Genomic DNA, 15230 nt, shown 5'->3' on the forward strand with positions numbered 1-15230 from the left:
GTGATGGTGTCTCCGTGGCTTTTCTACATGCAATTACGAGTTCATAGACACCTAACATGTCTGGGTAATTTTTTATCTAAGTGGTAAAAAAAAAATTCCAAACTTTGCTAAAAAAAATTGTGCCTTTTTCTGATACCCATAGCATCTCCATTTTTCATGATGTGGGGTCGGTTGAGAGCTTATTTTTTGCGAGCCGAGCTGGTGTTTTTAATGATACCATTTCGGTGCAGATACGTTCTTTTGATCGCCCGTTATTGCATTTTAATGCAATGTCGTGGCGACCAAAAAAACTTAATTCTGGCGTTTCGAATTTTTTTCTCGCTTTGCTGTTTAGCGATCAGGTTAATGCTTTTTTCTATTGATAGATCCGGTGATTCTGAACGCGGCGATACCAAATATGTGTAGGTTTGATTTTTTTTATTGATTTATTTTGAATGGGGCGAAAGGGGATGATTTAAACTTTTATATATTTTTTTATTTTTTTCACATTTTTTTCACATTTTTTTACTTTTGCCATACTTCAATAGCATCCATAGGAGTCTAGAAGCTGGCACAACTCGACCGCCTCTGCTACATAGCAGCGATCATCAGATCGCTGCTATGCAGCAGAAATGCAGGTGTGCTATGAGCGCCGACCACAGGGTGGCGCTCATAGCTAGCCGGGATCAGTATCCATAGAGGTCTCAAGGACCTCTATGGTTACAATGCAGAAGCATCGCTGGCCCCCGATCATGTGACGGGGGTCAGCGATGCGCTCATTTCCGGCCGCCCGGCCGGAAGCGGTAGTTAAATGCCGCTGTCTGTGTTTGACAGTGGCATTTAACTAGTTAATAGTTCAAAACAGCTGACATGTCCCGGCTTTGATGCGGCTCACCGCCGGAGCCCGCATCAAAGACGGGGGTTCTGACCTCGGATGTACTATCCCGTCCGAGGTCAGAAAGGGGTTAATTTAATTTTGTTATTTTTCCATCCAAAAAGATTTCAGTTTGTTTTGCAGTGGATTTGTACAGATTACAGGTGACTTTAAAAGTGGAAGAAATTCTAAAATGATTCTTTTTATATCCACTGTAAGTCCTGTTTTACCTTATTTTATCTAAATAATTTTAGTTCTATAAAACTAAGAGAAGAGACTGCAATCTGCTCATGGTCGTTTATTTCATGCCGGTGCCCTTATGCTGATTTATTGACAGATTATGAAGTTCTGAATTTCTTGTTTTCAACTTCCCCAGTGGACTCGATCAGGAGAGAAGTGATCATCGGTGACAGCAGTAAGGGGTTATTCCTGGTTCTGCTACATCCGCCTTCTGGAGTAATAACGGTGTCTACGTTTATGACCTAGAAGAAGCCAATGTATAAATATAAGGTTGCCCATTGCCAAGAATTACATGTATAGCATTATAATGGAGGTTATACTGTTTACTGTAGGCTCAATAACATTTACCCATTTTATGGGGTCTGCGAGTCCTTCTCCTTCTGGGATAGGATCTCCTGCTTTTCTTGTGAGAAGCCATGATGTCTTGATGGTACCAGGCGGGTTGCTAATAACTTGTGGGCTGCCAGTAGAATGTCCTACACCCTGAGGCCATTATGACAGGTAGAACGCTCTCTCATTACCTAGTAGCTGTGAGGTCACCTGTATGATGTGAGGGAATGTTGGCTAGATAGGGTTGGCCGCTCTGTTTGTGAATATGGTGGGGGGCATGGTTCATTAACCGAATTGCTCAAGTAAAAAGATTAATTATATATAAATATATCACACACAGTATATATATGGAATATTAAATTCTCCTAATAATGCCCCTTGAAGGTCTTATGACCTGGTGATCCACACACTATGTGAAATAAATTGGAAATAACAACATGCATAAAAAATAAATAAAACCCAAAACAAAAAGAAATAAATAAAAAAACCTGCTAATCAAAACCACTGTTACCCAATCACCCAATCCCTTTGTGGTTATAAAAAAAAACTAAAAAACTTTTTACACTTTTTGGGTTTGTGCACACGTTTTGGATTTGGCTGCGGATTCGCAGCAGTTTTCCATGCGTTGTACAGTACCATATAAACCTATGGAAAACCAAAACCACATGGAAACGCTGCGGTTTATTTTCCGTAGCATGTCAATTCTTTGTGCGGAATCCGCAGCGATTTACACCTGCTCTATAATTGGAATCCGAAGCTGTAAAAATGCATGTGAAAACCGCACAAAAACTGCCGTAAATCCATGGTAAATCCGCAGGTAATCCCCAGGTAAAATGCAGGGCGTGTTACATGCGGATTTTTCAAATTCTGCGTGGAATAATCCGCACACGAATCCGCAACGTGTGCACATTGCCTTTATTTTTTTTCCTCCTCTTTTAACAAAAGCTGTAACTTTATTTTTCCATCAACAAAGCCATTTGAGATCTGTATTATTGATTGACGCCGTTCATTTTATCATATCATCTACCGAAAAACAAAGGAAATAATTCAATGCGATAAAATGGTGAAAAACATGATATTCTGAACTCGTTTTTTGGGTTTTGTATTTACAGCGTTCATTGTGTTGTAAAAATGACCTGGGAACCTAGGTCAGTAGGTCAGTGTGCTCTAGGTCAGTATTATTATGGTGATAGCAAACTTCCTTTTTTTTTTAAAGTGGTGAACAAAAATTCAGAAATTCAGTAGAAATTAATGTTTTTTTGTCACCAAACTGATGTTTGCAATGATACTATTTTGGGGAAGAAAGAAAAAAACTCGTATTTCTGGCGTTTTTATTTTTTTTGTTCACCAATCAGGTTAATTAATTTCAGATTTTTGATAGGTGAGTTTTATGAATGCATTAATACCAAATATGTTAATTTATTTATTTTTATAGTAATATTACCAGCCTTTTAATTAATTAAACAAAGATCAAAGTGAGAGTAGGTTCACACGAGCGTATAAAAAAAACATTCAAATTTGTTTTTACAGAAGCAGCTATTAATTATTTACAAGACCCTTTACACTTTCTTTTTTACAGAATTACAATGTATCCATATTGATACAGGAAAGAAATATATCTTGGTACCGTGTTAGCCAGTAGATAGAAAAATATTTAGAATTGAGAGTCCTCAGGGGTTGATACCTTTTAATGGCTAACTGAAAAGATGGTAACAAATTGCAAGCTTTCGAGACTACATACGTCTCTTCATCAGGCAAAGACTAAAACAAATTCTGAAGAATCACATATTTATGCACAACATAGTATAGGAAAAAAAAAAGTGTGAGGGGAAAAAAAAACCATGGATAAGCCAGGTGACATGAAGGAGAATTACCATGGGTGATAAACAGTTACGTCCATAAATATTGGGCCAATTCTTAGATAAGGAATGTTTTATTGTCCCGTGATTAGGGTCTGTTGTGATGACCCCACATGGTCTGATGGGCAAGTTCCTTAGTTGTAGTTAGTTGATGTAAAAAGACATAAATCCGTGTGACACATTCATTCCTGCATTTAGAGTGTCAAAGGTCGTCATCAGTTTATATTCCCAGACTCTCCTGTCTTTCTGCGAATTGAAGTTACTTTTTAGTACAAGTAATTTCATGTCCATAATGCTATGATTTGGGAGACAGAAATGTATTGCCACAGGTATATCCATTCTTTTTTCTCTTATTGTATGGCGATGAGAGTTCATCCTTGTTCTCAGTTTCTGCCCTGTCTCCCCCACATACAGACCCCCAGTTGGACATTTAGTACAAATAATTAGGTACACCACATTAGAAGTGACGCAGCTGAAGGTACCTGGGATCTTGTAGTCCTGATGTGAATTGGGGATCTTTATCTTGTCCGTGGTCATTATAAATGGACAGGTTTTTGTTATGACCCCAATGGCAGAGGGTCTCAAAAGTACATACCAAGTCTGCAAACATAAAAAACCAGCTCATAGGGCAGTGGTAACTGGGCTAACCGTATATCTAATCCTAGCACCACAAATAGCAGCAGCCAGGGAAAGTGCCTACGTTGGTTCTAGACGTCTCGCGCCAGCCGGAGAACTAACTAACCCTAGAAGGGAAAAGATAGACCTTTCTTGCCTCCAGAGAAAAGACCCCAAAAGTTGGATACAAGCCCCCCACAAATAATAACGGTGAGGTAAGAAGAAAAGACAAACGTAAGAATGAACTAGATATTTAGCAAAGAGAGGCCCACTGACTAATAGCAGAATATAGTAAGATGACTTATACGGTCAGCAAAAACCCTATCAAAATTTCCACGCTGGATATTCAAGAACCCCCGAACCGTCTAACGGCCCGGGGGGAGAATACCAGCCCCCTAGAGCTTCCAGCAAAATCAGGAATCACATTTAGTACAAGCTGGACAGAAAATAAGAGCCATACAAATAACCAAAAAACAAGGAAGCACGACTTAGCTTAATTTAGCAAGAACCAGGACCAGCAGACAGGAGCAAACAGAAAGGATCTGATTACAACGATGCCAGGCACTGGACTGAGAATCCAGGAAGCTTATATAGCAACACCCCTGGACTAACGACCCAGGTGGGTGCCAAACAGAGAAAGACAATCCCAGAGTCATATCACCAGTGACCACAAGAGGGAGCCAAAAAAGTCTAATTCACAACAGTACCCCCCCTTTAAGGAGGGGTCACCGAACCCTCACCAAGACCACCAGGGCGATCAGGATGAGCAGCGTGAAAGGCACGAACTAAGTCGGCCGCATGCACATCAGAGGCAACCACCCAGGAATTATCCTCCTGACCATAGCCCTTCCACTTGACCAGATACTGAAGCCTCCGCCTGGAGAGACGGGAATCCAAGATCTTCTCCACCACGTACTCCAACTCGCCCTCAACCAAGACCGGAACAGGAGGCTCAACAGAAGGAACCACAGGTACAACGTACCGCCGCAACAAAGACCTATGGAACACGTTGTGAATGGCAAACGACACCGGAAGATCCAAGCGAAAGGACACAGGATTAAGGATTTCCAATATCTTGTAAGGACCGATGAAGCGAGGCTTAAATTTAGGAGAGGAGACCTTCATAGGAACAAATCGAGAAGACAGCCATACCAAATCCCCAACACGAAGTCGGGGACCCACACCGCGGCGGCGGTTGGCAAAACGCTGAGCCTTCTCCTGTGACAACTTCAAGTTGTCCACCACATGATTCCAGATCTGCTGCAACCTATCCACCACGGAATCTACCCCAGGACAGTCAGAAGGCTCCACATGTCCCGAGGAAAAACGGGGATGGAAACCAGAGTTGCAAAAAAAAGGCGAAACCAAAGTAGCGGAACTAGCCCGATTATTAAGGGCAAACTCAGCCAATGGCAAGAAGGTCACCCAATCATCCTGATCTGCAGAAACAAAACACCTCAAATAAGCCTCCAGAGTCTGATTAGTTCGCTCCGTTTGTCCATTAGTCTGAGGATGAAAGGCAGACGAAAACGACAAATCAATGCCCATCTTAGCACAAAAGGATCGCCAGAACCTGGAAACAAACTGGGATCCTCTGTCAGACACAATATTCTCAGGAATGCCGTGTAAACGAACCACATTCTGAAAGAACAAAGGAACCAGATCGGAAGAGGAAGGCAGCTTAGGCAAAGATACCAAATGGACCATCTTGGAAAAGCGATCACATACCACCCAGATGACAGACATGCCCTGAGACAGCGGAAGATCTGAAATGAAATCCATGGAAATGTGTGTCCAAGGCCTCTTCGGGACAGGCAAGGGCAAGAGCAACCCGCTGGCACGAGAACAGCAAGGCTTAGCTCGAGCACAAGTCCCACAGGACTGCACAAATGACCGCACATCCCGTGACAAGGAAGGCCACCAAAAGGACCTAGCCACCAGATCTCTGGTGCCAAAAATTCCCGGATGCCCTGCCAACACCGAGGAATGAACCTCGGAAATGACTCTGCTGGTCCACTTATCAGGAACAAACAGTCTGTCAGGTGGACAAGAGTCAGGTCTACCAGCCTGAAATCTCTGCAACACACGTCGCAAATCCGGAGAAATGGCTGACAAGATAACTCCCTCTTTAAGAATACCAACAGGTTCTGCGACTCCAGGAGAGTCAGGCACAAAGCTCCTTGAAAGAGCATCAGCCTTCACATTCTTTGAACCTGGTAAATACGAGACCACAAAGTCAAAACGGGAGAAAAACAATGACCAGCGGGCCTGTCTAGGATTCAGGCGTTTAGCAGACTCGAGATACATCAGATTTTTGTGATCAGTCAAGACCACCACACGATGCTTAGCACCCTCGAGCCAATGACGCCACTCCTCAAATGCCCACTTCATGGCCAACAACTCCCGATTGCCAACATCATAATTCCGCTCAGCAGGCGAAAACTTCCTAGAGAAAAAGGCACATGGTCTCATTACAGAGCAACCAGGGCTTCTCTGCGACAAAACGGCCCCTGCCCCAATTTCAGAAGCATCCACTTCAACCTGAAAGGGCAGTGAGACATCAGGCTGGCACAAAACAGGTGCCGAAGTAAACTGGCGCTTCAACTCTTGGAAAGCTTCCACGGCTGCAGGAGCCCAGTTAGCAACATCAGAACCTTTCTTGGTCATATCCGTCAAAGGTTTAACAACGCTAGAAAAATTAGCGATAAAACGACGGTAGAAGTTAGCAAAACCCAAGAACTTCTGAAGACTTTTAACTGACGTGGGCTGAGTCCAATCATGAATAGCTCGGACCTTGACTGGGTCCATCTCCACCGCAGAAGGGAAAAAAATAAACCCCAAGAAGGGAACCTTCTGTACTCGAAAAACCAGAAAAAACAATATTTTATTATTAAATTGTCTAAAATCCCAATAGATAAAACTCAAATGTATGCAATCAACATCAGCCAACTGGGTTGGGTAAGCTAGAAAAATAGGGAGAAAATAGCAGATATGCCTGACACAGTCCCTGTAGGTGGCCCTAAAGTGTCTTAAACCTACCTACCAGCGGAGGTTGGCACCCTAGATTTCGATATGGCGCCCCCGCTCACCGTCGACTGTCCCTCCTTACCCTAGTAGGGTCCTACTTGCTACCCACACCCAGGTACCCACAGACATACACACACAAATTGACCAATAGGTCACACTAACCAAAAAACGTGAAAAAGTGAAAAAAGAAAAAAGTGAACGAAAAATTCTAAAAACACTGCAGACATTGCTGCATAAATGCACTAAATAGCATGTACCCCACAGTTACCTCAAAAAGATTTTTTTGAAAAAATAGATAGTGCAGAGCTATGGGGTACAGCCGGGCACAGTTGGAGTGTGCTCAATAAAATATTCGGAGGTCATAAGTAGTGAAACCTCTAATAGATGTAACAATAGGTCACTGTCTTTGTTAGTGGTTGATGACCTAAAAATCTTAGACAGACCAATAAAGCTAATGTACAGAGTGGATCCCTAAGCAAGATAGCACCCCTCCGAAAAGGTTAGCAGATATATGAGTACACTCAATGGATGTAAATATGTTGTTGGGTGATATAGATATTACACCCTAAATTGTCCAAAAATAAACAGAACAAAATATTCAACAAAAACCAAAAAACAAAATAAACCCAAATGAAAAGATTATCTGCCTTATAGGGTATCACATGTAGTATTTCTCATTTAGTTTAAGGGCTAATGCACATCAGTATACAGAAACGACTGAGAACCATCCCTATATTAGATGATCTGGTAAACTTTTATTGTTATGAGTAGCATAATAGTCTGCACTCTAGATGCCATCCGAGTTCCGCATCTTATACCATAGAAAAAATCAGCAAAATATTGAACAAAATCAGAAAAAAAGAAAAAAACACAAAACAAATTGGTATCACATATAGTGTCTCTCAATTGCGTTAGGTTAGTGCATCTACAGGCCCAAAATATCTAAGGCCAATCCCTTATAGGATATCACATATAGTATTTCTCATTTGGTTTAAGGGCTAATGCACATCAGAGTACAGAAACAACTGAGAGCCATTCCTCTTTACCCTCTCTATAATGGATAATCTGGTACACTTTAGTTGGTGTCAGTAACACATTAGTCTGCACTCTAGATGCCATACGAGTTCCGCATCTCATACCAAAGGAAAAATTTTACCAAAATATAACAAAATCAGAAAAAAGAAAGAAACACAAAATAAATTGGTATCACATAAAGTGTCTCTCAGTAGCGTTAGATTAGTGCAACTACAAGCCCAAAATATCTGAGGCCAATCCCTCATTGCTGTCCTATAGGCAAGTGCTGTACTTGGTCTGTCTTGACAAAAAAACTTATCTGAGTAGGTGACATGTTCAGTCCCATCTCGCCATCCCTACGCGTTTTTGGTAATCCACTTGTGTAGCCATAGCTGCTAGACTTCTGAAGCCATTGTTGCTATACCCGAATTTATCCCCTGATGAGCCCCTAAACTGGGAAGGGGCGAAACGCGTAGGGATGGCGAGATGGGACTGAACATGTCACCTACTCAGATAAGTTTTTTTGTCAAGACAGACCAAGTACAGCACTTGCCTATAGGACAGCAATGAGGGATTGGCCTCAGATATTTTGGGCTTGTAGTTGCACTAATCTAACGCTACTGAGAGACACTTTATGTGATACCAATTTATTTTGTGTTTCTTTCTTTTTTCTGATTTTGTTATATTTTGGTAAAATTTTTCCTTTGGTATGAGATGCGGAACTCGTATGGCATCTAGAGTGCAGACTAATGTGTTACTGACACCAACTAAAGTGTACCAGATTATCCATTATAGAGAGGGTAAAGAGGGATGGCTCTCAGTTGTTTCTGTACTCTGATGTGCATTAGCCCTTAAACCAAATGAGAAATACTATATGTGATATCCTATAAGGGATTGGCCTTAGATATTTTGGGCCTGTAGATGCACTAACCTAACGCAATTGAGAGACACTATATGTGATACCAATTTGTTTTGTGTTTCTTTCTTTTTTCTGATTTTGTTTAATATTTTGCTGATTTTTTCTATGGTATAAGATGCGGAACTCGGATGGCATCTAGAGTGCAGACTAATATGCTACTCATAACAATAAAAGTGTACCAGATCATCTAATATAGAGAGAGTAATGAGGGATAGTTCTCAGTCGTTTTTGTATACTGATGTGCATTAGCCCTTAAACTAAATGAGAAATACTATATGTGATACCCTATAAGGCACTAATCTAACGCTATTGAGAGACACTTTATGTGATACCAAGTTATTTTGTGTTTCTTTCTTTTTTCTGATTCTGTTTAATATTTTGCTAATTTTTTCTTTGGTATGAGATGCGGAACTCGTATGGCATCTAGAGTGCAGACTAATGTGTTACTGACAGCAACAAAAGTGTATCAGATTATCCATTATAGAGAGGGTAATGAGGGATGGCTCTCAGCTGTTTCTGTACTCTGACGTGCATTAGCCCTTAAACCAAATGAGAAATACTATATGTGATATCCTATAATGGGATTGGCCTTATATTTTTTTGGGCTTGTAGATGCACTAATCTAACGCAATTGAGAGACACTATATGTGATACCAATTTGTTTTGTGTTTTTTTCTTTTTTTCTGATTTTGTTCAATATTTTGCTGATTTTTTCTATGGTATAAGATGCGGAACTCGGATGGCATCTAGAGTGCAGACTATTATGCTACTCATAACAATAAAAGTTTACCAGATCATCTAATATAGGGATGGTTCTCAGTCGTTTCTGTATACTGATGTGCATTAGCCCTTAAACTAAATGAGAAATACTACATGTGATACCCTATAAGGCAGATAATCTTTTCATTTGGGTTTATTTTGTTTTTTGGTTTTTGTTGAATATTTTGTTCTGTTTATTTTTGGACAATTTAGGGTGTAATATCTATATCACCCAACAACATATTTACATCCATTGAGTGTACTCATATATCTGCTAACCTTTTCGGAGGGGTGCTATCTTGCTTAGGGATCCACTCTGTACATTAGCTTTATTGGTCTGTCTAAGATTTTTAGGTCATCAACCACTAACAAAGACAGTGACCTATTGTTACATCTATTAGAGGTTTCACTACTTATGACCTCCGAATATTTTATTGAGCACACTCCAACTGTGCCCGGCTGTACCCCATAGCTCTGCACTATCTATTTTTTCAAAAAAATCTTTTTGAGGTAACTGTGGGGTACATGCTATTTAGTGCATTTATGCAGCAATGTCTGCAGTGTTTTTAGAATTTTTCGTTCACTTTTTTCTTTTTTCACTTTTTCACGTTTTTTGGTTAGTGTGACCTATTGGTCAATTTGTGTGTGTATGTCTGTGGGTACCTGGGTGTGGGTAGCAAGTAGGACCCTACTAGGGTAAGGAGGGACAGTCGACGGTGAGCGGGGGCGCCATATCGAAATCTAGGGTGCCAACCTCCGCTGGTAGGTAGGTTTAAGACACTTTAGGGCCACCTACAGGGACTGTGTCAGGCATATCTGCTATTTTCTCCCTATTTTTCTAGCTTACCCAACCCAGTTGGCTGATGTTGATTGCATACATTTGAGTTTTATCTATTGGGATTTTAGACAATTTAATAATAAAATATCGTTTTAAGGATAGTACGTTTTTTCTGGTTTTTCAACTTAATATATCCTTTCAATATTCTAGCCGGTTTTCTAACCTTCTGTACTCCAAAGAGACACTTTGAGCCCTTAACAAACAAAGCATGCTCACGCAAAACCTGAAACACCATCCTGACCTGCTCTACATGCGAGTCCCAATCATCAGAAAAAAACAGAATATCATCCAGATAAACAATCATAAATTTATCCAGATACTTCCGGAAAATATCATGCATAAAGGACTGAAACACTGAAGGAGCATTAGAGAGCCCAAAAGGCATCACCAAGTACTCAAAATGACCTTCGGGCGTATTAAATGCAGTTTTTCATTCATCTCCCTGCTTAATGTGCACAAGGTTGTACGCACCACGAAGATCTATCTTGGTGAACCACTTGGCACCTTTAATCCGGGCAAACAAGTCCGACAACAGAGGCAAAGGATACTGAAATTTAACAGTGATTTTATTCAGAAGCCAATAGTCAATACAAGGTCTCAAAGATCCGTCCTTCTTGGCCACAAAAAAGAATCCCGCACCAAGAGGGGAAGAGGATGGACGGATATGCCCCTTCTCCAGAGACTCCTTGATATACGAACGCATTGCGGTATACTCAGGTACAGACAGATTAAATAATCTTCCCTTAGGAAATTTACTACCTGGAATCAAATCTATGGCGCAGTCACAGTCCCTATGAGGAGGCAGAGCACTGGACCTGGACTCGCTGAACACGTCCTGATAATCAGACAAATACTCAGGAACTTCCGAAGGAGTAGAGGAAGCAATAGACACCGGCGGGGAATCAGCATGAATTCCCTGACAGCCCCAACTTGACACAGACATTGCCTTCCAATCCAAGACTGGATTATGGGTCTGTAACCATGGCAGACCCAAAACGACCAAATCATGCATTTTATGCAGAACAAGAAAACGAATCACCTCCCGATGTTCAGGAGTCATGCACATGGTTACCTGTGTCCAAAACTGCGGTTTATTTTCCGCCAATGGCGTAGCATCAATACCTCTAAGAGGGATAGGATTTACCAAAGGCTCAAGAACAAAACCACAGCGCTTGGCAAATGACATCCATAAGACTCAGCGCAGCACCTGAATCCACAAACGCCATAACAGGGTAGGAAGACAATGAGCAAATTAAAGTCACAGACAAAATAAATTTAGGTTGCAAATTACCAATGGCGACAGGACTAACAACCCTTGTTAGGCGTTTAGAGCATGCTGATATAACATGTGTAGAATCACCACAGTAAAAACACAACCCATTCTGACGTCTATGATTTTTCCGTTCATTTCTAGTCTGAATTCTATCACATTGCATTAAATCAGGTGTTTGTTCAGACAACACCACCAGAGGATTAGCAGTTTTGCGCTCCCGCAAACGCCGGTCAATTTGAATAGCCAGCGCCATGGAATCATTCAGACTTGTAGGAATGGAGAAACCCACCATCACATTCTTAATGGCTTCAGAAAGGCCATTTCTGAAATTTGCGGCCAGAGCACACTCATTCCACTGAGTAAGCACGGACCATTTCCGAAATTTTTGGCAATACACTTCAGCTTCATCCTGGCCCTGAGAAATAGCCAGCAAGGCTTTTTCTGCCTGAATTTCAAGATTGGGTTCCTCGTAAAGCAATCCGAGCGCCAGAAAAAACGCATCAATATTTGCCAATGCCGGATCTCCTGGCGCTAGCGAGAAGGCCCAATCCTGAGGGTCGCCCCGTAAGAAAGAGATAATTTTAACTTGCTGAGCTGAGTCTCCAGATGAACGGGGTCTCAGAGATAGAAACAATTTACAATTATTCCTGAAATTCCTAAACTTGAATCGGTCTCCAGAGAACAGTTCAGGAATAGGTATTTTAGGTTCAGACATTGGACTACTGGTAACAAAATCTTGTATGCCCTGCACACGAGCAGCAAGCTGATCCACACTTGTAATCAAGGTCTGGACATTCATGTCTGCAGCAAGCACAAGCCACTCAGAGGTAAAGGGGAGGAACAAAGAGAGGGAAAAAAAAAAAAAAAAAACCTCAGAATTTCCTTTCTTATTATCCCACTTCTGCAATGCATTAAACATTCAACTTTGGCCTGGCATACTGCTATGACCCCAATGGCAGAGGGTCTCAAAAGTACATACCAAGTCTGCAAACATAAAAAACCAGCTCATAGGGCAGTGGTAACTGGGCTAACCGTATATCTAATCCTAGCACCACAAATAGCAGCAGCCGGGAAACGTGCCTACGTTGGTTCTAGACGTCTCGCGCCAGCCGGAGAACTAACTAACCCTAGAAGGGAAAAGATAGACCTTTCTTGCCTCCAGAGAAAAGACCCCAAAAGTTGGATACAAGCCCCCCACAAATAATAACGGTGAGGTAAGGAGAAAAGACAAACGTAAGAATGAACTAGATATTTAGCAAAGAGAGGCCCACTGACTAATAGCAGAATATAGTAAGATGACTTATACGGTCAGCAAAAACCCTATCAAAATTTCCACGCTGGATATTCAAGAACCCCCGAACCGTCTAACGGCCCGGGGGGAGAATACCAGCCCCCTAGAGCTTCCAGCAAAATCAGGAATCACATTTAGTACAAGCTGGACAGAAAATAAGAGCTATACAAATAACCAAAAAACAAGGAAGCACGACTTAGCTTAATTTAGCAAGAACCAGGACCAGCAGACAGGAGCAAACAGAAAGGATCTGATTACAACGATGCCAGGCACTGGACTGAGAATCCAGGAATCTTATATAGCAACACCCCTGGACTAACGACCCAGGTGGGTGCCAAACAGAGAAAGACAATCCCAGAGTCATATCACCAGTGACCACAAGAGGGAGCCAAAAAAGTCTAATTCACAACAGGTTTTGCATTTTTTCTGTTTGCAAGGAAAGGTACCTGCAGCTGTTGGAGAGGACAGGGAGCTTCTGACAATGATGCTTCTTAGATTTGGGGGCTGCCTAAAACACAGTAGTGGGGGGTCTGGAAAAATGGATTGTAGTCTGGCATCTTTTTGCAGTAAAGGTTGTAATTTCCGTGCAGCTCCCCTTAGCGCCTCCAGATTTGGATTGTAGGTAACTACTAGAGGTACCCGGTTATTTTCTTCTTTAGTTTTGTAATGTAGCAGGTGATTCCTTGATATTCTGGTGGCTCTTGTGATCTGATTTTCAGTTGTTCTTGGATGGTAGCCCTGATTCAAAAAGGTCGCCTCAGCTGACGTCAGCACACACGTTACCGGCGTATGACATCATTGTCATTCGCTGGCGAGTCCCTTCTTGAAATGCCTGGCTTGGACATCGCCACTGGAACGCGGACAGGTAAGGAGAAAGTGTTTTTTTTATTATTATTTTTATTGAAAGCGGCAAGCCTCAAGATGTTTGTGCAGCAAGATGGAGCCACATGGAACATGTGTCTTCTTCCTGCCCCATCTGTCTCCTTCCTGCATCATGATCCTGCACCATGTGAGATGGTGCAGGATGGAAACACATGGCGCAGGATGGAAACAGATGGGGCACGATGGAGACACATGGTGCAGGATGGAGACGGATGGTGCAGGATCATGGGCAGGATGGAGACCTGGGGCAGGATGTACACAGATGGGGCAGGAACATGGGGCAAGATGGAGACAGATGGGGCAGGATGGAGACAGATGAGGCAGGATGGAGACATGGGGCAGGATGGAGACAGATGAGGCAGGATGGAGACAGATGAGGCAGGATGGAGACAGATGAGGCAGGATGGAGACAGATGAGGCAGGATGGAGACAGATGAGGCAGGATGGAGACAGATGGGGCAGGATGGAGACACATGGAGCAGGATCATGGGGCTGGATGAAGATAGGGAGGGATGGAGATAGATAGGGAGGAATAGAGACAGATGGAGCAGGAACATGGGGCAAGATGGAGACACATAGTGCAGTATCATGGGGCAGGATGGAGATATGGTGCAGGATGAAGACACGTGGTGCAGTATCATGGGCAGGATGGAGACAGATAGGGAGGTATGGAGATAGATGGGGCAGGATGGAGACACCTGGAGCAGGATCATGGGGAAGGATGGAGATACACGGTGCAGGATCTTGGGGCAGGATAGAGATGGGGCACATTTCGACTTCTCAGTTGGCTACAGGCTCTACGCTAGGGACGGGCTGCACCTCAATGGGGAAGGGGCAGCTGTGCTGGGGGAGAAAATGGTTAGAAGGTTGGAGGAGTGTTTAAACTAGGGATTGGGGGGGGAGGGTATTCATTTTATAGGAGGGGAAGATAGTGTAGATAGAGACCTGGGCACAAATAAGGAAGTTGGCGGAGGCGGTAGCATAGGGGGTGTGGTTAGAACAGTTAGTAATTTAAGAAAGAATAGAGGTACAGAGAGTAACATCAAGTGCATGTATACTAATGCCAGAAGCCTCGCCAACAAAATGGATGAATTAGAACTAATGTTGTTGGAGCATAATTATGACATGGTGGGGATATCTGAGACGTGGCTGGATGAGAGCCATGACTGGGCTGTTAACTTGCAGGGCTATAGCCTGTTCAGAAATGACTGTACAGATAAGCGAGGGGGTGGGGTGTGTCTATATGTAAAATCTTCATTAAAACCCATCCTGCGTGATAATATAGGTGAATTTAATGAAAATGTAGAGTCCCTGTGGGTGGAGATAAGGG

At 42.4% G+C, this 15230-nt stretch overlaps 1 long non-coding RNA gene across 2 annotated transcripts in view; it reads right to left on the minus strand.

Moving 5' to 3' along the window:
* Window positions 1–1136: 1136 nt before the first annotated feature.
* Window positions 1137–15230, minus strand: part of LOC143768483 (uncharacterized) — a 60143-nt gene continuing 46049 nt past the window's right edge. For both annotated transcript variants that reach the window (XR_013213886.1, XR_013213885.1), the window contains exons 2-3: window positions 1442–1633; window positions 1137–1335 (exon numbers count right to left, since the gene is read on the minus strand). This is a non-coding gene — a long non-coding RNA (uncharacterized LOC143768483). The remainder of the gene's footprint in view (window positions 1336–1441; window positions 1634–15230) is intronic.

Source organism: Ranitomeya variabilis, chromosome 4 (assembly GCF_051348905.1).
Source record: "Ranitomeya variabilis isolate aRanVar5 chromosome 4, aRanVar5.hap1, whole genome shotgun sequence".
Classification (NCBI taxonomy): domain Eukaryota; kingdom Metazoa; phylum Chordata; class Amphibia; order Anura; family Dendrobatidae; genus Ranitomeya; species Ranitomeya variabilis.